At 55.4% G+C, this 24,206-nt stretch overlaps 1 protein-coding gene across 2 annotated transcripts in view; it reads left to right on the top strand.

The window, feature by feature from the left end:
- The first annotated feature begins 5,197 nt into the window (after positions 1 to 5,197).
- The window catches only part of LOC114903433 (serine/threonine-protein kinase PAK 6), a 34,514-nt gene continuing 15,505 nt past the window's right edge, over positions 5,198 to 24,206 (top strand). Inside the window, exons 1-3 of one of the 2 annotated variants that reach the window (XM_029236225.1) lie at positions 5,198 to 5,362; positions 6,109 to 6,181; positions 15,866 to 15,981. The gene's annotated coding sequence lies outside the window, so the exon portion shown is untranslated. Of the gene's footprint in view, positions 5,363 to 6,108; positions 6,182 to 15,256; positions 15,340 to 15,865; positions 15,982 to 24,206 lie in introns of those variants that run through there. The other variant, XM_029236224.1, reaches the window with a different exon arrangement.

Below are 24,206 nucleotides of genomic sequence, written 5' to 3'. Positions count from 1 at the left end.
GATATAAAGAAATGTAAGACATGCTCTCTCCCTTCAGGGAGTTTATAATTTAGTTAGCAGAACAGGATATTACAGGTTAAAAGCCAAGAGAATACCGAGAGAAGTAAGTCAAAGGACATCTCAAGGTAAGGCAGATGGAGCAGATATGTTAGGACACTGGAGAAGTGAGGGTCAGCATGGGTTAGGGTGTCCTGGGAGCCATCAGGGCATGGCAGGGATTGGAGCTGGTCTGTATCGGGTAGTTTTCAGCTGCAAAAATCAGAAAATCGAAACTAGCGTAAAAGGTAAGAATATCTGTTATCTCTCATAACAGCCTGAAGCCAGCAATTCATGGAAGACCCATGTTGTTTCCACTTATTCTGCCATCCTCAGCATGTTGGCTTTTATCCTCAGGCTGGGTCCTCTTCTAGAACCCAGTTGGCTACCACAGCAAGCTCTACAACTTGGAGCAGCGCAAGGAAATTTTTCCCAAAAACTCTCCCAGCAGACTTGCACTCCTGTCTCAGTTGTCACATGCCTAGGGCCCAAACCAATCCCTGGCAGAAGGAAGGGAATTAGCAAGATTGGTTTAAACTAATCAAGATTCACCCCTAGGGCTGGTGCTGGGGAGGGGCCCTTCCCTGAGCACACAGGAAGGAGAAGAGTATACATCCAAATAAGTTGGGTTTCTTCCAGCAAGTAAGAAGGGACAAGCAAGAGAAGACCATACGAAGCGGTGCCCACCTTCTGCTTCCCAGGCCATCTGCTAACACTGCCATCTTCTCTGGGTCTATCTCCCCGTTGGCCACGACCCTATTACCCTTTCTTCTTGCTTCCCCCAGTTGCCCCAGAAGCTGGGGCACTGTGGGGTGGAAGCATGGGGGACACTAGACCAGCTTCTCAGGGAACAATCCCTGTCTTCCCTCAGTCTATGCCGCGGCCCCTTGGCTTCCTCCCCACCTCCCCTGCCCATCAGTGTGCAGGCAGGTTCCGCAGCCCAGCCTGGGCTACCGGAAGGCCTCGTCATTCCCTCTTTGCTTCTAGGCAGAGGGCCAGCGTTGGGCCTTCTGATCAAGGCCAGAGGGACAGTGGCAGGGCAGCAAGGCAGTTGGCCGGCAGTAGTAGTAACTCCTGGGCTTTTCCAATTTGCTTTTGTTGAAGAAGAGTTCCTGGAGAAATTCCCTAATACGCAGCCCGGCAGGCTCTCCTACTCCATGGAGCATGGTGGAGAGAATTCTGCCAGGCACACACTCGGCCCTCTGCCAGGAGCCTTCCACACACCTTGCCCCGCTACCAGAATACCCGATTACCCTGGCCTCCCTGCCCCCTCCACACCCACAGGAGGGAGAAGGAGCAGGGCAGGAGGAGAGGCACAGAAGGGGCCCAAGCATCCCTGTCTGACGAGCCCCCAATGCTTCCTTCCCACTGAGGACCACCCCCAGGACTCGACTGGTCACTCTCCCTTTTGCTACCACCACCTTAGAGGGTGGGCGGATTCTCTGGAGGCATCTGCTCCCTGCGAACCCCACCTGCCCTGCGGGAAGCCATTTGGGAAAACCTCTTAAAGGTGGGGCCCCTGCCTCTTACCTGGAGGCCCAGGGCTGAGGGGCACCTCTGAGGTAATACCAGCCCTGGAACGCAGGACACAGGCCCCAGTGACAATACCTGCCCCTTAATACCAGCCCTTCCCTTCTGGAGCCTGCCCCAGCTTGGGATGGTAGGGGGTGAAGGCAGGCAGACCTGTTCCTCCCTTCCTGGCCCTGGGGCGAGAGATGCTGACAAGTGTGGGCAGGCGGAGACAGGCCCACACAGCCGTCAGAAAGGCCCGTGTGAAGCACCCTCTATACACACAGCACAAGGGGGGGCGGGAAGTGTGGGGAAGAATCTAAAGATCGAGAAAAAGTTGGCAGTAAAAAGGCATTTTTCCCACACGCTGGAACCCTAGACTTTGTTTCTGAAACTTGTCATTCTTAAGGAAAGCTGGGGAAGCATGCGTCTACGAAAATGTGAGGACTTCGCTGTTAGAGGGCCTTTCCAAACCCATCCCCAGACAATTTGCTTAAAGCCATGCGGTGGGACATTTCCGTGTAAGCAGTCAATCCACCGGAACCTGACTTACCAAAATGGTACAGATGAGGCAAGTTGCTTTTGAGGCTTTAAGTATATCTCTATTTTCAAAAGCAAAATGGAGAGTAAAATGAAAGACTTTATTGTAAAAACACCATTTTGGCTGATTCACATGCTGCCACTTCCTGGGAGCCAAGAGTAAAAGGCAGAAATGCCCACAGTGACAGCACCACTGCTGCCTTGGACTCAATTACAGATACGTCATACTCGGGGCTTGACCTAGAACGGGCTGCATGGGCCGCAAAGGGAACAACGGGCCTGTGAGGAGGAAAGCAGAGTTGCAGTCCCGACTCTGCCTCTAATTTCCTCTGTGGCTTTGCTGAGTCACTTAATCTCTGGGGGCTGCAGTTTTCTCACCTGCAGAAGGCGGGGCAGGGCTGATGATTCTAGAATTCCTTTCAGCCATGATTCACCGTATTCCAAGTAAGGGTGACCAGAGCACAGAACCGCTTCATGCATTCACTCATTCAACAAAGTTTGCAAAGGCATCTACTATGTACAGGGCACCATGCTGGGTTTCCTGCCTTTGAGAACGCAGCCTGCTGGGATTAGCAGAGGTGACTCTGCTGGGATAAGGAAGGGCACAGGGCATACCACTGGCCCAAGAACACAGGCATCTGGCCAACTGCCTTCTACAACAGGCAGCCAAGCCTTTGCAGGATTTCTTCCATTGGCTGGCAGATCCCCCTTTTCTACCACCTGTGAGGAAAGGGATCTAGGTTGGCAGGTGTCCTCACCAAATCAAGAAGCCATGCAACATGATGGTAGAGGAATGAGTTTCAGTCTGTGCAGGCATCAGCTTTCAGAAGTCCCTGAAGACAAGACTAACAGAATTGACAATGATGGATTATCATGCTCAGGAATTTTAAAGGATGAGAAAATGTAGCCAAGACCCATGGTGACCCTTGGCTAGTTTTTGGCCTCCAGCACGCTAATCTTCTTCCCCACCTCATGTGGGTAATGGGAACATTTGACCAGGCTACCCTCCCCTCTGCCAGGCCAGAGGTGGACACGTGACCTGAGCCTCCAACCAGACTCCCCCTGCTCTTGGACCAGGCGCCGAGGTGCATCGGGTGGAGCGCGTGGTGGGAGCACCTTCCGTCCAGGTGGGGGAAGCATGGAGACTGTGGAGTTAGGTCTGATGTCTAGAGACCTCAGGGCTGCCCGGCTTCTGTCCTGGACTTGATTCTCCAGACTTATCAGTGCTGGGAGTTTGTTACCTGATGGCTGTCAAAAAATCCCTTTCCTGCTCAAGATGGCTGGTCATTAGAAAACCTAACTGAGTTTTTATGATTAATGCCACATGGTCCAATGCTGTGCAGCTCAATCAAAATGTCTGTGTGTGCAGCCTGAGACTGTTACATGGGAGGTGACTGGAGTCATGGTTTGGAAGATGGACCTGCTGCTGTTTGGTGTGTGGATAAGAATGAGTGACAAAACGAGCACAGCCATGAAGCTGAAAGCTGAGAACATTGATGTTTTCTGAGCTCTCAGGATGAGCAGTTCCTATGCCAGGAGCTTCGTTCATTTATTTCCCACAACCCTGTAGGCAGGTGAAATCATCCCCAATTTATGGATGAGGAAATTGAGGTCCAGGCGATTAAATAACACGCTAAAGGTCACTCAGCTGATGAACGGTAAAGCTGGGACGTGAACTCAGGAGGAAAAACTCAGAACCCGGGCTTTTAACCAAACACCACGTTGTTTCCCTATGGAAGAAAATTCACGAAAGAGTTTTCAAAATTAACGCGAACAGCTTAGTGCCGCCTTGGGCTGGGGGGTGAGAAGCGTCAAGGGGAACGGTGGGTTTCCATCTTCAGCAGTAGTGGGCACTGGGGCGGGAACTGGCAGGTCAGGGTGGTGCCTAACTGGGGCAGCTGTGACTTGGGCTCTGGAGTGAGCATTTCCAGGTTGACGGTCAAAGCCATGGAGAGGATGGTGTTCCAGCGGGAGTGTGGGCAAGTGTAGGGGAGAGGAGCAGGGGCCGAGACTGGGCTTGGGCACTGGGAGAAGAAAAGGAGCCAGTGAGGGGACAGGTGGGTCCAGGGACCGGGCGGGCACTGTAGAAGGCTGAGCTCTGCCTGGCCCCTGGGGAGCTCAAGTTCTCACCTGCAAAGGCCCCTGTTTCTGATCAGGGTCTGGGAAACAAAGGGTCCCTGCCGACCCCGGAAGCCGGTGCCCACGCTGCCCGCCACCCCCTGCGTGCCGCTTTCTCACCCTTCACAGCAAAACCAGCCGAGACCCCTAAAGGCGAGCTCAGCCAGCTGTGGCCGGGCAGCCAGGTCCCAACACCGAATTCTGAATCCTACATCTCTGGGAGTGGGGAGCCTGGGAGGTCTGGCTTCCCAGGGGCTGAGGGAGGCTTGCACTGAGCTGGGCAGGCAGCCCTTCCCCCCACCTCCCCCTCAGTAAAGGCAGGCAGGAAAAAAACGTGTTTTTATAAATAGCTCCAGCCCCAGCTGATTTGTAAATTCAGTGGGTTTTTTGTGTCAATGACATCACCCTCCTCCCCATGGCAACCTCCGACGATATCAAAATTGCCAAGCAACGTTGAAGCAGCTCGGCGCCCCAAACGAGAGCGGGTTGATGCCTGAGGATTTAATGGAGAAATCCCAAAGTGAGCCAAGGTGTTCCGTGGAGGAGGCGTGCGTGGCTGGGGTGGAGGCCAGAGCCCGCCAGTGCCGCTTGCCAGGAGCCCTGGGCCAGCTGGGGCTCCTTGGCCATGCTCCCTTTGACAGCCTGCTGCCGGCAGCAGGGGGAAGGACATCGCTCCCTGCCTGATGTGCCAGGAGCCAGGAGCAGCCATCCAGGTGACTAAGCCGGCCCACGGGCACTGAGTCACCGCTGGCCTGGAGGTTTCTTCCTTCCCTTTTGCATCTGATTATTTTGGGAACTGGAAACTTGGAGCTGCACCTGAGTCCCGCCCCTTCTAGCTCTCCCCTCCCTACCTGGGGCTCCAAGGAAGATGGGACCTGCCACGAGTCTGCCGCCACCCGCTAAGGATATGGAAGACGCTGTGGGGGCCTGAGGGGCCGGGGAGAGATGTCAGCCGGCAAAGTGCAACAGCAGATATGGTGATGAGGCTGCCTGTCCTCTGGAGGTGTCGGGAGAAGGGGAGTCTGGTCCATGCTGACTGGCGTCCTCCGGGCTGGCTTTGAACTCACCTCCTAAGGGATATTTCTGTAAATGAGCAGCTCCTAGGGTCAGAGTGGCATTTGGAGAACGAGGCTGGATTGGCTTAGGCTGGCCTGGGCAGGTAGGTGGCTCTGCGCCGGGTGTGGCCCCATGTGTGTGTGAGAGGAGCAGGTGTGTGTGTGAGAGCGGACCGCAGGGGAGCTGGCAGAGACTGGGGATGAGGGATTTGGCAGCAGTTCATCCTGACTGATGCTGGGCCCGCCCAGGCCCCAAGATGGGTGCTGTGGAAAAGGACACCAGGTGCCTGGCCTGAGCAGGTGCAGAGCAGCTCCAGCTCAGACAGACCCAGGCCCCACTGAGTCCACGGGACAGAGATACGGCAGGGTGCCAGGGTAGGGGGTGGTCCAAGGATGGAAGCCAACCCGCCGGGGGCACCGGACGGTGCTTGGGCTGCCTCCTCTTCTGACAGCCCTAATCACTAAGGCACTAAGGAAACAGCTTCCTACCAGGAATTCCGTCCCTCTCGGTGCAGCGCCCGTCAGCACCTACGTGTGTCCTCCGCCGAGCTCTCACGGGTGCATCCCTGGGAAGGATGCTGGGAAGGGCTCTGCTCCCCCATACTCAGGACACAGCAGGGCCACTGATCAGGCTGGTGCTCAAGCCAGCGCCCCGGACCCCTGACCCCACAGGACGTGCTCTGGTGTGGGTCCCCCGCCTCCACACCAGTGAGTAAGCTGCTAGAGGGAGACGGCTATGTGCCCACAGAGGCAAGACGACACCAACCAGGAGCCTTCGGGAGAGGCGGCTGGGCGAGAAAAGCACTGAGGTTTTCTTTTTCTGTTCCTTTTTTTTCTTTTTTGCCCGAAGGGAGTGCCGCTTCCTGGGCTAGAGGCAAGCACCGGCCTGCAGCAGGGAGCTCGGGGCCCAGAGGACGGCCAAGGTAAGGTCCCTGCTGCCACGGCGGCGCGGGCCTCCCTGGCGGGGTGGAGTGCCAAGGTGTCCAGGTTGCCCACCATCTGGGACAGGGCGGGCAGCTGTGGGTTCCTGGGCTAAGGAGCCCCACACCCCGCCCGAACTGCCACTCCCTTCCCAGATGGATTTTGAAGCACCCCCGTCCAAGCTGGCCTCTGGCTCCCTGGCCAGAGAGAGAGATGTCTATTTCTGCTATTCCTGCCTTTAACTCCCCTTCCTGCTGGGCCATGCCAGTGCCACCGGGACGCCCCTCCAGGAGGCCCCACCGCCTCTGGGACACTCCCCCCATGCGTGCATCCCACAGATATTTATGGAGCATCCGCTGGGTCCCGGGATCCAAGTCACGCCCCTGTGCTGAGCTTGACTTGGCACAGACTCTGACTCTGAAACTCAGCCTCAGGCCGGATTCAGGGGGCTGCCTGGCTGAGAGCACCGTGTTTCCTCACAGACCTCAGACTCCCCTGCAGTGTTAAGGGCCTGGTTGGCTCCGGGGACGTCAGGCCCAGTGAGCTCGGGTTTCTAAAGCACTGGGGCCCCACCAAGAAGCAAGGCTCATACAGTGTAGTTTGCTCTTTCCCTGGCATCACACACCAAGGTCGGAGGGTCCTGCTTGGGGTCTTTCCCTGAGTGGTTTTGGTGGGAACCGGGTTCCTGAAGTAGAGGATGAGCTCTGGGCTGCATGGGCCCCGGTGCACCTGGGACTCGGCCCCACAGAAGCTCATCTAGCTGAGAATAAGGCCTTTGGGCCAAGCAAGGGGTCCTCTCTGCAGCTCAGGAGTGACAAACCTGGGAGCCCTGGTGACCAGGGTGCCTAGTCAAGAGGGGTCGGCACCAGGAGCAAGCTTTCTGGGAGCCCCTGATTTGTGTGGAAAGCTCTGTGCACCTGAGAGTGGCCACAAGAGGAGAGTATGGTGGCCGCATGGACAGTTCGGTCCCGCAAGGACAGACATTCTTGGTGAGCAGAGCCCCCTGGGATGTACCAGGCACAGGGAAATGTGCAGGAAGGTCTGGCGCCTCCGGCCACGGCAAACCCACTCTGTGCATAATTCCCAACAATGACCAGGAATGCCCCCTGTCCTGGAAGAGCCCAGGGGACCAGAGTCAGGATGAACCCAAGTGTCTCCCACTCAATTCATCCCCATACCTGGCTCCAGGAAGAGGAAAATGGGGGTATTTACTAGCCGTGGGGTTACCAGCTTTGGGCGTATTCCCAGCTCCTGGAGAAAGGCCACTCCAAGCCTGGCGGAGCCCTGTATATGCAGAGCTGAGCAGCGACTGGTGCCCAGGTGGGGACAGAGTGGCAGAGGCTGGGGAGCACCGGACAAACAGCAGGCCAGCAGGGTGGCAGCTGGCCGGGCCAGGAGGGAGCGGAAGGCAGAGGCCAGGAGGAGAGGAAAAGCTCAGGGAGGGCTCAGGACAACGGCTTTCTTATACCTACCGCCTCGGTGGGAGCGCCGGGCTGGGCGGAGGCGGAGACCCTGAGAGACCTCATTCCTCATCAGAACAGCCCCAGAGGCGCCTCTGTGCACTGTGTCCTGGGTGCAGAAGGCAGGAAGGACTCATGGGAAGCTGACCTGTGGCTGGACGTGGAGCCCTTCCTGTAGGATGCATTCCACACCTGAGTGGGAAGGAGACTCGGGCAGTAGGAAGGCTGCTAGCAAACCTCATTAGCAGGCCTTCTGCAGCCTGTCCCTAAAAGAAGTGGAGTAGCCAACAGGTTGGAGTAGAGCATGGAAAATGGAAGCTTCGGAAGATCTCTCAACTTCCTGAAGCAGGGCTGACCCTCCTGCCCGGGGTGAACAGGCCAACTGGTCCTGGGAAGCTGCCCCTTCCAAGCTCAGCCCGAGGGCCCACTGGGGGCTAAGGTGAGAGGCGTGAGGTGTGGGATAAAGGGGGACTTGTCTTTTCTGGGCAGGGTGTGGGCTCTAGGCAGCACTAGGTGGTGGCCACTGGCACCTTGCTCTGGCTCACTCGCTTGCAGGCAGGGAAGAGCTATGGCCTGACTACGAAGTACCAAACACTGGTGGCAGGATGGGGGATGGGGTGGGGTGGAGTGCTGGAGCCCTTGCCCCGGGGGAACTTACAGGCTTCAACAGAGCAGTGGAAAGGAAAGCTGAACAGGACAGACTTTCATACCCTGGGGAGAATTAGCATGGAGGCAGGGACCATTCCCTTGCAACTGCAAGGGGCCACATCAGCCCCAGCAAAAGGACACTTACACTGGTCAGCATTTTCTATAAAACCTCACTCTGACCCACCAGGCAGTGCAGAGACTTTACAGGGGGACAGCGATGACCTTTTTTTTACACCTGTGGTTTCTCTGTGGTTAAACTTTCCCCCTCGAAGTGCTGCCTCAGTCAGCAAACACTGGCACCTTTCAGCCTGGCTCTGGTTTGCCTGAGTTTGCCAAGCACTTGGGCCCCGGGCCTCTGGCTAACGGGGTGAAGTCAGGGCTGTGTTCTCTTGCACACTCAGGCTGCCCAGGACCTGGTGGCGGCCTCTGCGTGCTCAGAGAAGCAGGCCCAGGAAGCTCAGGTCAGCTGGTTCGTTCGTTGTTCTGGTCTCTGACCCCCGTGCACCTGGAACCCAGCCCACTCACCCCAGGGCAAATAGCAACGGACCAGTCACCTTGCTCAAGGCCCCTGCTGCTTGCCTGTCCGCCCAGCTCCTGAGGCTCCTGAGTGCTGCAGCGGTGGCAGCGGGGTTAAAACCGGGAGGACTGGTTCTCTGGTTCAGTCCTGGCATGGAGCCTCCAGCCTCCATTTTCTTTCTTCCGGCTTCGAATGAGGCTCCATATGGAATTGTGCAAGAAGGCACAGAGAGTGCAGGGAGCCGGGAACCAACTGTGCACCAGAGCACAGTCTCGGGTCAGTGGGGAGGAGTGCAGAGGAGGAAAGGGACTGCCCCAGAAAGGAGCTAGCCGCCTTGGACTGCTGTAGTACATTCAAGCCAAAGGGAGGCCCAAAGGATGTTTAATGCAGCCTTCATAATTTCATAGAGGGAAACAGACCCAGAGAAGGAAAGTGGGGTCCTAAGATCACAGAACTAACTGGTGACAGAGTCAGCTTCAGGCCTGGGGGTCCTCGCCTCCCAGTCTAGGTTGCCTTTCCGTCAGCAGTATCAACAAACGCACCCCCAAGCAGGGACAGGTGAGAGCTGCCAGGTAACAAGGTGGCTTGAGAGAGGTGGCCTGGCCTAACACAGTAGGAGGACAGGTCCCCTTACTCCTCTGTGCCTCCTGCCCACCCCCAGCCCCTGCATCTCGATGGACCTGGAGCCCCAGCTCAGCCCACGCTTATTCACCAGCGCCCCCCAAGGAGAGGCCCGGCCCACTCCTGGGACCCGGCCACTCTCTGATAAACAGATCCAGCCAATTTGTAAATGGATAGACTCAATTTCTTGTCCCAGGAAGCATTTTACATTTTAAACAGAAGCCTGTTAATGTCTTAAGCCAAAGGAGGGGGTAATGATAATAGTATCTAGGGATGAAAGAGATTCTGGGGCAGACCCTGAGCGGGAGGAACACGGGAGACCTTTTACCTCAGGTGGTCTTTTCACCAGTTATATACCATGACCCCAGGCAGGAATTTAAACACCCACCATCAGAGGTCAGATCCCAGAAGCAGGTGGCCTGTTGTCTGTCATTTGTCTCCCTGACCCCAGGCACGAGCTGGACAAGAAGTCTTTTATATTCCACTGTAGTGGGGTTTGTTGGAAGATGGGGTGTCGGGGTCAGGCAAGGTGGAGAAAGGTAGAGGTCTCGGACCCTGGGAAAGGGTGGAGCCAGACCCAGGGGCAAGAATGCAAGGCCAGGCAGTTAGCAAGCATATGCAGGGCTTCTGTAGAGGACAGGATGGTCAGACAGGAGGAGGGGCTGCCTCAGACGGTCCATCATCCCAGCAAGAGCCACTGGGGAGGGCGGGGCAGTGCACACCAGGACCCTTTGCCTCAGGGTTCACATGAAGTTCCCACAGGCCCACCCCAGGGCAGTCAAGGTGTGGTCCAGAGATTAAAGAAGGAAAGACCCTGAGAAGGGATGGCAGTAGCTGCCTGCCCCACCCGCTACCCTAGGACCCTCTAAGCAGAGCCCAGCCCAGCCAAGCGGTAGTTAGGTCATGCCTTCTAACCCAGGGCAGACGCAGAAGGTGGAGTTCCACAAGCTCTGCAGCAAGTTCCCACGAGGCCACATGGCCCAGAGCCTGTGAACTTCATGCATTTAGAGCTAAGGTGTTCCCCCCAGATGGTTGTGGATGGGGCTTGGGCAGCCAACATCATGCTTCCTGAGACTCTTTCCTTCCCTGGACTCTGGCTGGGGCTCTTACCTGGTCTGGCACAAGCCTTCCACTCCCCCAACTCACCTGTCCTTCCTGAAAGTCAGGCCCTGGGCTCCAGGGCGTGGGTGCCAATCGCAACCCTGCCCTGGCCTTAGACTGGGGGCAGCTGCTGGAGGCTCAGAGCAGAGAGGAAAGGACAATGAAGGGCATCCATTCAGGAAGCTTCCCAGCGGTCAGTTCTGCCAGCAGAAATGCCAGCCAGAGAGCTGAATTGCCAGCAACAGACAGTTGGATGGAACTCTGGAGCCCATTAAGAGCAGGGGCTGCGAAGCGATCATAGTGAGAAGATATTAAAGGAATTCATCATGTCTCTAAAATGAGTGTCCTTAGCACAGAGGTAGCTCCTTCTGTTGCCACCCTCCCCAGCGTAGCTCATGCCCCCATGCACCCGGGAAGGGGGCCGCAGCTTGCCCTGCCCCTGCTTTAGCTCCTTGAGGTGGGTGGACAGTGGCTTCTGCATCTGGGTGGCTCACCCAAGGTCACCAGGTCCCTTTGGGACTATCAGGCAAGTTCAGCCACCAGTGTCAGTTTTCATTTAGGGGAGACAGGCCTATATATTCTCATTGGCACAGGAAGCCTAGTACATATATATACACTTGAGAAAAAGGCAGAAAGAGGCTGGAGGCTTCTGGGTGTGGTCATTTCCTTCTGCTGAAGTTCAGGGTGGCAGAGGGACACATCTGTCCAGCGGCCAGGCAGGAGAGTCCAGTGGACTTTTCCCGAACACCTAACTGGGCCCAGATGGTGCTGCCAGCTGGAGCTGGGGTTCTCTCTCCAGGATCTGGAGTGGATAGACCTGTTGCGTTGATTTAATAGCAAGTTCTCCTGGAAGAACCCTGGGATTCTGCCCCCATGGCACACTAAACCGGACTCCATTGCTCCCTGTGGCAGCTGTGTGCACGCATGGTGTAGGGGAGGGGAGTTTCCTCCTTGGTCCCTTCAGCAGCTGTGAGGGCCGAGGGCCAAGAACTCTCACCCTGTTTGGGGGTGCTGGTCCTTGGGGCCCCTGTACCCCAGTGCTCTAGACCTCATCATTCCACCACCTTCCCAAAGGAGAGGGGCACCCTCTCCCCCGTTATACACATCAAGAAACTAAGGCTGAGACACGCTGGAAGTCTAGAAAGGCAGAAGGGCTCCAGTCCTGCAGGAACCCATGGTCTCTGCAGCTAGATTCTACCTCCTTCCTGCCTAAGGACCTCAAGGGCTTAGCAACCTCAACTTTCTCAATTCACGCTCCCAGAACCTGAGAGGTTTGCACCTGCCTCCCAGCCCCAGCAGCAGAGATGGATGGTCCCATCAGGGTGAGGGGCACTGGCCCAGGCCACCCCAAGAGCAGGAAGGGACAGGAGTGGGACAGCCCAAAAGAGAGGGGGAGGAAGGGATCTTCTCCAAAGAGTGCCTCTCTCCTAGGGCTGGGGGCTCAGGGTGAGTGGGCAGCTACCCCCCTGGAGCCCAGGCCCCAAGGGGCTCCTCCAAGCAGGTAGCAAGCAGGTGTGCAGCCCCACTTCCCTAGCGGTGCCTGCATGTGGGCCTGATGGCGCCTGGCCCATTCTGGGTCTGTGAAGGACAGATGGCTTGATTCAGGGACTTCAGGCAGGGTGCTGGCTCATAACTCAGTGAGAGGGTGGTGGAAACTGAGGCCCCCCTCTGCCCCTCATACCCAGTGCCATGTGGGCGTCCTCATGCCCTCATCAGAAATGGAGGAGGGATATCCCCACCCCACCTCCCGACTTCTCTGTGTCACATGACATACCCGTCCTGGGTGGCAGGCGGAGTTGGCACAAAGAGGCAAATTACCAGCACCTCCCCCACCAGCTGCTCCCAGGGACCTGACCCCACACGGTCAAGTCATATCAGACAGTCCCTGGCACCAGGAACCTCTGAGCAGGACAGAGTTAAGAGAACAGACTGGGGACAGATACCCTTGGGTTGAAATTCCGGCTCCACCGCTCAAAAGCTATAAGACCCTGAGCTGATTCCTTAACCAGTCTGAGCCTCATCTGTTTCCTCATCTGTAAAATGAGAATAATAACAGTATAGTGCTTCTGTCCCAGGGTGGTTGTGAAGACTTGAGTGATGACACGTGTAAATAGCTTAGCATGGGGCCTGGCCCACCTGAAGCATTCAGTAATCGGCAGGCATTATTATTACTATTATTAGAGAAGGGCAGTCATCCAGAGAAAGGACGCTGAGGAAGCTTTTCAAGTCACAGAGCAGAAAGGTGCCAGGAAAGGATAATGTGTTTGTGTTTCTAAACCACAAGTTGATCTGTATCTTTCCTCTTTGGCCCTAACCCGGGTTCTCAGCCCTGGCTGTAGGTACTCAGATGTTACAACAGGCCCCAAGAGCCACAGGCTGAGAGCCAGGCAGTGCCTGCCCTGCCCATGTGCCCTCCCTGACAGCCTCCCAGACCAGGCTGGTTGACCAATGCCCCAGAGCTGGCAGAGCTCCGAGCGCCATTGCCCACGGTGAAATGCCACTTCTCAGTGCCCCTGTCCAGCACTCCTGCCCAATTTGTGCAATGGCATTGTGTGGACAACGCCCTTGACCAGAAGGCCTATGCCAGCTGCCAAGGCTCTTCAAAGGAGGGTGTGCCTGGTCCCTCTCCCTGCGCTTGGCACGGCAACCTGGGAATAGGCCAGAAGGAGGCATGTGGATGCTGGAGGAGAAGCTGTCTCTAGACTGTCCCTGCCACTTCCTGAACTGTTCTGCCCCCTCCTCCTGGGCAGGGCCGAGTTGGGTGTGGATCAGAAGAAGATGGAGACGGGGGTGGGGGGAGAGTCACACACAGAAATTAATCACTCAGGACCCATTCTGCACATCCCAGCCATTCCAATATGCAGACGGTCATCCAACCCTCTGCAGCTGACCCGCCGTAGACCCACCTGGAAGGGCAGAAATGTGGGGTTGTGATGCACCCAAGAGGCCCCCTACTCTAGTCTGGTATCCACTATGGGAACCTTTTCTCTAGCATATCTGACTGACAGTTATCTGCTTCTTGAATACGTTCAGGGATGGGGGATTCATTACCTCCTCAGTCAGTCTTATTTGGGAGTCCTGTCTCTCTCAAGGCACCAAATGTCACTGCAGCTCTCAAAGGTGAGAGGGCCCCCAAGGTACCCTAGACTGTCTCCCTTTGGGGTAAGGAGGGGACTGGGTGTGTAGCCTTTTTGGGATACCCAAGCCTGAATTAAACCAAATTAAATACCAGTTCATTTCTGATAATATTCTAATGTTCACACTTTATTGTAGTGTAACAGTTCAAAAGTACTGCTTGGAGCCGTGGTTTTAGTATATAAGGTATTTGTATCGAAAGGAAATAATTCATGTGTGTCGGTAAAAAATAATTTAGGGTGTTGATTCTAGGTTCAATAAAGTAATGCATTTCATTCTAGCTTTGGTTCTTGGTTCATTTCAAATCCTCAGCAGCCAATTCCCATACCCACCCCCCAACCCAGCACAACCTCCTTCCCACAGCCAGCGCGTCTCCACCTGGCATCACCATGCCTTCCCCGGGATGCTGAGGACATCAGGGTTTTGGATGCAGCCAGACAGGGTGCAGGCCTGTTTGGGGTAGTGAATTCCCACTGGCCACCTCAGCTCTGTTTGGTGGGAGCCTAGAGTAAACTGTGCATAAGCAATTGAGCCTATAATGCAAAGTCTTTATCCATAACTTGCACTGATATGTCTAAAGAATCAGTGAATAAAAACAATACATGGCAATAGTGACCTCAGTACCTAAAGTTTGAGGTGACCAACAATGACAGAAATTTCTCCACTTCCTCCTTCGGGGCAGCCATCTGAGGTCTAGATATACTGCATTTCCATGCCAGACTCCCCTCAGCACTCGGGTGGACACAGCCCTCCCTGGGGACCTGGAAGTCTTCCCACTTCCGTGTTTGGGGAAGAGACAGATGGCCCCTGCCCTCCTCCACAACATATAAACACAGGAGAAACCACCCTCCAATCCAGAAGCAGGGCAAAGGGCAGCCCAGAGCGCGCCACTTGGGACAGCCATCCTAATCCGAGGCCCGGACACTGCTGGGGACAGCTAGGAGATGCTGACTCTGGAACCGTGCCTTATCCTCTGTTTGGGGGTGCAGGGCTCCTGGAAGCTTTCTTTTCCTAGAGGTCCCTTACAGTCCTGAGGCCCGAGGGCTCTCAGTACTGATCAGGGTCTGACAAGGGCATTGGAATCTCTTTAAATCCCACTTTTCTGCCTGCACAAGGGGGCTAACCCAAGACAGCCGTAGGGCCTTGTCGCGCGATGGGACAGAACAGGCCAAGGTGATAGGTTTCAGGATTCCAGCCGGGCTCTCCAGGGGGGGCGGGTGGGACGCGCCGCCCGAGTGTGCGTCGGCAGTGCAAATTAAGGAGCTAATTACACAGAGGCGCTCGGCGGACAGTCCAGGTCAGGCCTCTAGGCCGTAGCCCAGGGTCCGAGGGGCCACGTGTACGTCACAGCGGGCGGCCGGGGCCAGCACCGGAAGGCAAAGGGCCGGCGGGAGCCGGAGCCGAGCGGGTAGGGGGAAAGGGTTGAGAAAGGGGGTGCCCCTCGGGCAGGGAGGCTCCTGGCCGCGGCCCCTGCGCCCCTCGGCGGCTTTTCCCGGGCTCTGCGTTCGCGGCGTCCTACCTGAGGCCACACCCCGAAATCAAACTCGCGGCAGGTGAAGCCGGCGCTGCACAAACATGTAAGCGCGGCCTCCCCCCGTCGTTCCCGGCGCCTCCCGGCGGAGGGCGGGCCGGGCTCCCGCGGCCTCTCCCAGAGCTCCGGGCGCTTCCCGCTCGGCAGGTGGGTGCCCCGACCACCGGGGTGCTGCAAGCCCTGCCCGGGTAGGGGCCGGGGCGGGAAACAGGCCTCCCCGCACGCGCGGCTCCCGGTTCTCGGGTGTTAATTCCCCGAAGTGCGGGGCCGCCGGCGCGGGCCGAGGGGAGTCGGCGGCGCCGGCAGCGGACCTCGCTCCGCGTGGGCGCCCGGCCCTCGCGCCCAGGCTGGCGGGGGGGGGCTTCGTCCCAGAGGGCGCCTCACTCGGGCGGCCGAGGCGGGGCCGGTGGCCGCGCTGGGTCGGAGCTAGGAGAGCAGAGTGGCCGGAAGCGCTGAGCCCGCTGTCCCCTCGTCCCCGTGCGCCCTGCGGGGAGCCCGCCGCCTCCGCTGCTCGCTCGCACCTGAGAAGGTGGCTCAAACGGAGGCGGGCGGGCGGCCGGGGGTGGGGGGCGGGGGGGCGGGTTCCCAATGCTCTGGATTCCGGCCAGTCACGACATCCGCGGGGACACTTACTACATCGGCCACAATGAATTTCTGACCTGTTTCCACCCAGGCCTCGGAGGACCGGCCCGCGAAGGTCCCCAGTTCCCTCTGCTCGGTGCCTGAGAGCTCTGCCCACTGAAGAGTGAGGAGTCCGGAGAAAGAGGAGGCAGGGAAGGCGGCCCGGAGGTGAGTAGCCCTGGGAGGGTGTCCAGGGGCCTCTTGGGACCTCCGTGAAGGACAGGCCGGGACAGTGGGCGGGCAGGTGGCCCTCCTGGGCTGCCCCGTTCTCGGTACTGTTAGGCAGTGGTCCCTAGTAGGTGCCATTTCTCAGTCCTTAGTGGATGTGCCTTGTTACTTCACCCGCCTCGGCCCACTGGAGGCGCGCACGGCTTCAAATGCCCCGCCCTGGCTCCTGGCCCAGCCTCTGCCTGTCCTCCCGTCCGCTGCCGGTCAGGGGCGAGGCAGTGTCACCAAGGCCAGTGCACTAAATTCTTGTTTGGGAAAGAGGCTCCCAAACAGGAAGGGCAGAAGCAGGCCCAGCGTCCGTGCTGAGCAGACCAGGAGGCAGCCCCAGCCAGAGGTGCTGCTGGGCAGATCCCAGCCTGCCGTCAGCTCATTCCCCAGCTGCCCAACCTGCTAAAATCTCTCCAGCTTTGCCCACACCCAGTGAGTGGCATCCACCCTGGGAGGGAGATGCTGCTGGGAGCACCAAGGGCTAAGACATGAGGAGTTCCCAGGGTGTAGTCTGTGTTTTCTGTATCTTGCCCCATTCTGGTGCGAGCTCTCCTCAGGCCATATATAGGACAGGGGTAGAGAACACATTTGGAACCAGAAAGAGCTGGGTTCGAATTCTGACATTTTGCCTTTGATTCCTCAAGCAAGTTTCTTTACTTCTCTCCCAACTTTAATGTCCTTATCTATAACATGGGGGTGATCATGCCTTCCTCATAGGGCAGTTGTTGAGAAGTCACAATGATAACTGATAAAGGAGAACAGCCCCAGCAGGAGGCTATCTGCCTAGCCTCCAGTTTTGGGAAAGGTTAAACTCCCCAAGCCCTCCTCTCTGGGAGAACTTTGAGAATGGTCTGGCTGTGTGACAAGAGATTGTGGAGGACATTAGAGCAAAGCAATGGGAATAAAGTAACGGCAGAGGGTCTGTGCAGGGTGGGTAGTAAGGTGGCCCCAGAGAAGGGGCCATTTCTGGAAGGGAATCCCACTTTGGAAGCAGAAACAGCAGCGTGCTCTGTACACATCACACGGCTTCATCTGTCCCTAGGTGACCCTGGACACACTGTTAACACCTGTGCAGCCTGGGGCAGAGAGAGAGAGAGAGAGAGAGAGACTCTGGCTTGAGGCTTCCAGTCCTATCTCTGCCCAGAGTAGTTGTGTGATCTGGGGCAGGTCATTTGACTTCTCTGGGTGCACTAGGCATGGTGCAAGAGCTTGGAGCTTGGATTTGATTCCCAGCTACACACTCACCATATCAGACAATTACTTCTCTCTCAGCCTCAGTTTCTTCACCTGTAAAATTAAGCTCATAAAACCTACCTCGTAGAGTCGTGACCATTAAATGCAGTAATGAAAAGCGCCTAGTACAGTGTCTGACACATGCGAGGCACTTTATACACGTGTATGTGTAGCTTCCCTTTCTCAGCTCCTCCTTCCTCTCCCCAGTCACTTGCCATTCTTAAAACGCACCCAGTAAAACAGGTTTGGCCCATGTCACTGCAGTATTGTGAACTTGGAGTGAGGAGGGGAACAATATAGTGATACAGAAGGTTAAGGGCTGTGAAAACATAATCTTTTTGTGACTAGGGGACTTAATCCTGTGACTTGGGGACTCTGGAGATTCTTTCTGGCTAGGCACTGAGGGCTCTGTGATGAGGTCTCGAGCCTCTATATGTGGAAGCTGTTGAAAATCCGGGGTAGGCTTCCCTGGTGGCGCAGTGGTTGGGAGTCCACCTGCCGATGCAGGGGACGCGGGTTCGTGCCCCGGTCGGGGAGGATCCCACATGCCGCGGAGCGGCTGGGCCCGTGAGCCATGGCCGCTGGGCCTGCGTGTCCGGAGCCTGTGCTCCGCAACGGGAGAGGCCGCAACAGTGAGAGGCCCGCGTACAGCCAAAAAAAAGAAAAAAAAAAGAAAATCCGGGGTAGTGAAGAGGTGGCTGGCCTGCAGCTCTCCCAGTCTTCACTCCTCCCTTGGAGCTTATGCCATGCCCAGGAAACCCCAGTGCTGCTGTACTGTTCCAAGTACAGTGAACAGAGGTCAGAGGGCTGCTCTGGCTTGAGCCGCTGCCGGGCGGCGGCAGCACAGCACTTGCAGGCTGGAGCTGGGCCCAAAAGGCAGGCCTGAGTCAACATTGGCCTTCCCTGGCTGGCCAGCCTAGCTCTTCGGCCTCTCATTCAGCTGGAGTGTTGACACAAGTGATTGAATGAGACTTATTATCATATTCTTTTCAACAACAGCCCCATTATCTTTCCCCTGGGGATTCACTGGGACCTGTAGTGTGGGAATGACAACAAGGGTGGGGAGCCCGGACATTTTGGCGTGTTCTGTGCACAGTGCCCCCTGCCCCGCACACTCAGCTTCTCTCTGGGCCACTCGAGTGCGTCCGAAGAACCTCGGGGTACTGCTCTACATCCCGGGGATGCTCCACACTTCCACACAGCGGCCCTGGGAAGGTCTTAAATAGTGCCTGTGGGCAGTGGCAGTAAGGGCCACAGCCTGGGTCTAGGCCCCATCCACCCTACAGGGGACAACTGGGCAGAAGAGCAAATGAAATTCTCTTCAGGCCCTTCCCCTGGTATATTTCTAGGGGACAGGAAGAGTGCTGGGGTGCCACCTCTCATGTCACGTGAAGAGGGCAGATGGTAGGCCTGGACCCCTGGTGGAAGCTGAGGGAGGACAGAGCTCAGCCCCACACGAAGGATGAGCTGTGAGGGGACAGAGAGACAGAGGGCAGGGGCCTCCGAAAGGGGGAGGAGCCCCCCATCACTGAATTCATTGGAGCAAGGCGAGCAGGGCGTGGACCAGCTCCTGTCGGGAATGCCACCGAGGGATTGAAAATTGGGCAGGGGCGAAGGGGAGGCCATACCCCATCAGTAAGTCCCACAGGTGGGTGGCGCAGGTCAGGATGGGGTCTGGCAACATCTATTTGGAAAAGCCAGCTAAACTGCACGAGAGCAAGGATTTTGTTTTGTTCACCATGGTCCCCAGAGCCTGGAGCAGAGCAGATGCACAACAAATGAATTTATCAAATAAGTGAATGAATAATATAATTTCATATTTAAACTAACTCCAGAAACTAAAATTTGAGAAAGATCTTCCTGGCTGATGAGAATATTCCAATGAAAGACTGGCTTCTGTCCAGGATATTCTCAACCAGGGGCCTTCGAGGCACATTCCTCTTCACGGAAGGGTGTGGGATGTCAGTTCCCAAAGGGCGTTATGAAGAGGTTGGGCAGCAGACCTCGGGGTGAAAGGGCCCAGCTCTGGAGGTGGCAGGGTCCTCCATCAGCCCCTCTGTGACTGGATGGTGGCAGTAGTGGGGGTACCTTTGTAAGTGCTCTAGGACTCAGGGGCTTACCTCTATCTCGATGTCACAGAGCATCTTGCGTGGGTCTGAGAATGACAGGCTGGGGTGGTGGAAGGTGACAGCTAACTGCAGCCTTGTTCACATCTGGATCAGACTAACAGGGGTCTTCCCCTTCTTTGCTGCTCCACTTGGGCAAATCACTTAATCTCTCTGAACAAGGGTTTTCTCATCTGCATAATGGGTACAGTAATAGGCCCACCTCACCGGCTTGCAGCGAGGATTCTGTGTGTGAAATGCTCAGCCCAGAGCCTGGTGCTTATACTAGGCACTCCCTGAGTGACAATTACTAAAAATACCCAAAACAGCCCCTCCAACTAGGACAGATGCTGTTTCTTTCCTCACTGTACCTGGAGAAGCTGGCAGAAGTGAATAAGTCCATGCCCCTGTTGGCCCCGGAAATGCTGAGGCTTAGAAAGGAAGAGTGGGCCAGAATCACAAGCGGAACTCAGGAACGCCTCGCCCCAGGTCCACACTGAGCCCGCACTCAGCCCTGACAAGCCGACGGTGCCTCCCTCAAGGGGGGCCTAGGCATGCACCCCACTCTCACTCTCTGGCCCTCAGAGGGAACAGGGCCCCAGGTGCAGCTGCCTTCTCTCTTCCCACTCGTCTAGGAATGGAGGGGAATCCCACCAGCCTCATCCTAACAGACAGTTTACATCCCAGAACTCACACAGCCAACCAAATCCTCCTCCCCTCAGAGTGGCTGCAAGCTCCTTCAGACTTGCTTTCTGGAAACCACCTTCCCAGCCTGTAGTGCGTTCTTGTGAATCCCTTCAGTGGGCTGAGTGTCCTCTCCTTGAAAGGAATTCGCTGTGTGGGAACAGCCAAAACTCACTGGAAGCCGGGTCTAGGCGGCAAGGCAACCTCGTTGGACACCAGCTCTTCTGGTGAAAAGCAGAGGCCACAGGTTAGGAAAACACTTGATGCTGGCCCAAGATGGGCCCCAAAGTTGATTCCCAGGAGGACTTCTGAAAGTCCTGGAGCACATCTATAACAGGCGGTTTCACTTCCAAGGGTCTGCCTCAAATGGCAGTGCTCACTGGAAAGTCTGTGCTCTGGTTTGAGGTTTAAGTGCAGATTCATTTCTCCATAGTTCTGGTTGGGGAACCAACAGCTTGGTGGCCCTGGAGCCCCAGGCCCTGGCGGACGGATGTCTCCTCCCCAAGAGGAAAAGCAGTTTGAGGGGGTGACCCACCCAGCACAGCTATCTGCTGTCCCTGTTATAGACCCTGGACCAGCTGAGCCACAGTGCCTGGTCTGGGGGCCCTCACCACCCAGACCCCATGGCACCGTGGGACACTAGTACAGGCCTGCCGGTTGCCTGACTTGAGGCTGAGACCCTACTGAGGGGACGTGGACCTATGCTGGAGAAAATACCCTCCTGCTGTTTCTGTGGCTCTTTCCATGTGTGCCAGGCCCTGACATCACAGCTGCCAAGGCAAGCTCCTTAGAACACCCCACCACCACCACTGCAGGGCAAAAAAAAACAGACAAGCCCTGGTTCCAAACAAAGTAAGGGTCAGACTGCAAGTCAAGACAGCGCCAGTCTCCCTTGGCCTCTGACTCACAGATCAGCCCAGGAAAGAACCTAGTAATCTTGATTGAGGGAGCTGGCCCTGGCCCATCCCCTTCTACACAGACTGCCCAGCCCCCTTCCTGTTCACAGAGACCCCTGGGAAGGAGATTAACAATAGCCCGAGTCCCTCTGAGTGGGCATGGTGGACGGAGCAGGGCTTTGGAACCAGATCTGGGTTTAAACACCAACTCGGTCATTTCCTGGTTCTGTGATCCTGGGTTAAGTTATTCAGCCTCCCTGAGCCTCATCTGGATTTGTGGATAATAATAATAGCTCCTACCTCCCAGGCTCGTTGTGAGGATTAAATTAGTTGGCGCTTGGAAAGGGCCTAGCATGTAGTAGGTGCTCAAGAAAAGTTACTTTCCTTTCCCTCTGGAGTCTCCTGCTCCTCTGACATGATAGTCCCACCCCTCAGTGACCCCAGGCCTGTGGCTCCCTGAACTCTCCCACCACCTCCACCCTCAGTTTTACTGGGTGTGACAGCATTTCCTCCAGAAGCCTCTGCCAGGAACTGACCTGCTCCCCATCTGCCAGGCTCTGGCTGGAGGAAGCAGCCTCAGCAGGAGCTGTGCCGGGGGTGGGGCGGGGGTGGGGCAGCTTCCTTCTAAAGCTGGTTGGGGCAGGGCTCTCCCCTCCCCTCCCCTCCCCTCCCCTCCCCAGTGATGGGCATACTTCTCTGGTCCAGTCATGGGCCAGCCTGCTGGCTGGAAGGTGATGTCCTCGGCCATTCTCAGAAGAGGAATGTTCAAAGCATTCCTCGGTCGTAAAGGTGCATCCCAGCCTGAGAAAGACTCCTCAGCACCTCCCCCCACTGCGTTGGAGGGGCTCGGGAAGTGGAGGTCCCCCTGAGCCAGAGCTGGCGCCCTGCCTCTGCCCATTTCTACTTCAGTGGCCAAGGCCCACATCATTTCTGTCAGGCTAGGCAGAAGGAAAGGCAGGGACTGGCTCTCTGAAGGAACAGCATCCTCCTTCCTCCTCCAGGGTACCTTCTTTAGGGAAGGCTCTTTCACTAGGTGAGTGGATGCAAAGAGGTGGTGCTTCTCGGATGGCAGTTTTAAAGGCGGGCATGTCCTGATTTGATTTAACCTCATGGCTGACTCAGCACTCCCTCTCCCTCAGCCCCGAGGTCCTTGGGCTTGTCAGAAGGCGGGAAACTGGGTGAAAGATGGAGACCTAGGAATGGCAAGTGAGGGCCCCTGTCTGGGCATTCGTGTGTATGTCCAGGACATGGAGCTGGAGAGATGCAGGGGATGCTTGGGTCTCAGGTGACTGACACCCAGTGACCTGGCAACATCGGATACTTAAGTGGGTGAGTATCTCTTAGGAAACTCAGTGCTCGTGGATCACTCCTTTCTTTATTTAAAAATATTTTGTTTTCTTTAGAAAGCCAGTTCATTAAGATGCAACTTAGGAACAGCCAAATGGAAGAGATGCATAACGCATCATCTTTAAGGAAAGTTCAGAAGAGTAGAAAGATGGGGTAGGAGGAAGTCACCTGGAACCCCACCAGTCAAACACAACAACAATGAATATTTTGCTGTATTTCCTTCAAATATTCATTATATTCATACTGCATTTACAAATTAGTCTAGGTGAAATCTTTAGAAAGAATTTCCTACTCCTAACCTAGGCCTGCTTTGGACAAAGAAAACCTTGATAGTTTAATTTGTCCTCGGGACCCATGGGTGTGGATAGGTTTGGGCCCCAGCAGGTCAGGGGCTCCAGGAGAGCCCATCAAACTTGGGCTCGCCATAGTCACTCACACCAGACCTGGGGCAGGGGATGGCCAGACTAGGGGTTACCCTCTCTCCTGCCCCCCACCATCACTCCCACCAGCTTTATTATTTTTACCTTTCACATTTAGAGCCAGTTAGTTTGGGGATATGATATGAATTCATTTTTCCAGACTCCTTTTTTTTTTTCATATGGATATCTAATTGCTTCACCTACATTTATGGAAAAGATCATCTGTTCCCTACCATATTGCAGTGTCACCTTTGTCATAAATTAAGTGACCTTATGCGAGTGGGTCTATTTCTAGATTCTCTCTTCTGTTGCACTGGCCTATTCATAAGTCTTTGTGCCAGTTTCACCCTGTATTAATCCTGGTTGCTTTATAATAAATCTTGATATCTAGTAGTGTAACCCTCCAACTTTGTTCTTCAAGATTGATTTGACTATTCCTGATTCTTTATGCTTCTCTGTACATTTTAGAATCAGTTTGTCAATTTCTACCAAAAGGAGTATGCTGGGATTTTGATTGCAATAACTCTGTAGGTTAATTTGGGAATAATTGATATCTTTATAATATTGAGGCTTCCAATCTATGAACATTCTTTATTATCTTTAACGTTTGATATTTTTCAATGTAGAGACCTTGTGCATCTTTGATTAGATTTATTCCTAGGTATTTGATATTTTTAATGTAAAGTGGGAAAGGGTGTCTGAGGGGTTTTGCCCTAATAACACTTCTGACAGCAAATGAGAGGGTTTTTCTCCTCCTGAGATCATTTCTCCAACTCTCTGACACCAACTGGGTGTTCAACAATTCAATTTGATTCTGACACTGACTACCTGGATTAGCACAGACTCCTCAGGCTCAGTCCCACAAACTGCCCCCCACTTTGGACTCAGGTTCCAAGGCCCAGGTCCCTGTACCTCTGACCAGCTGGCTAATAATTGAGGTTCCCACGACCCCCTCCTCACATTTGATAATTTGCTAGGATGGCTGGTGGAAGTCAGGAAGGCACTTTACTATTACCAGTTCATTAAGATGCAACTTAGGAACAGCCAAATGGAAGAGATGCATAACGCATAGGGCAGGGTATGGGGGAAGGGTGCAGAGCTTCCATGCTCTCCCCAGACGCGTCACCCTCTCAGGACCTTGAGGCGTGCACCAGCCCTGAATCCTATCTCTGAGGGGTTTCATTAAGTAGGCACAATTGATTAAATCATTGGTTATTGATGATTAACTCAATCTCCAGCCCCTCTTCCCTCCCCAGAGGTGGGAATGGGGAGGCTGAAAGTTCCAACACTCTTGTCACTCTGGGGATTCCAAGAGGTTTAAGAGCTCTGTGCCAGGAATAGGGGGCAGGGTGTGGGGTGTACAAAGACCAAACGTCTATTTCCCGTTGTACCACAGAATCTTTTTTTAAATTTCATTTTCTATTTGTTTGCTGCTGGTATGCAAAAATACAATTTTTTTTTGATATTGACCTTGAATTGGGGACTTCTAAAAT

The sequence above is a fragment of the Monodon monoceros genome, unplaced genomic scaffold (genome assembly GCF_005190385.1).
Source record: "Monodon monoceros isolate NGI ecotype Baffin Bay Population unplaced genomic scaffold, NGI_Narwhal_1 Super_Scaffold_21, whole genome shotgun sequence".
Lineage (NCBI taxonomy): Eukaryota > Metazoa > Chordata > Mammalia > Artiodactyla > Monodontidae > Monodon > Monodon monoceros.
The sequence above is the reverse complement of the archived record's forward strand: the minus strand, read 5'-3'. Positions and strand labels throughout refer to the sequence as shown.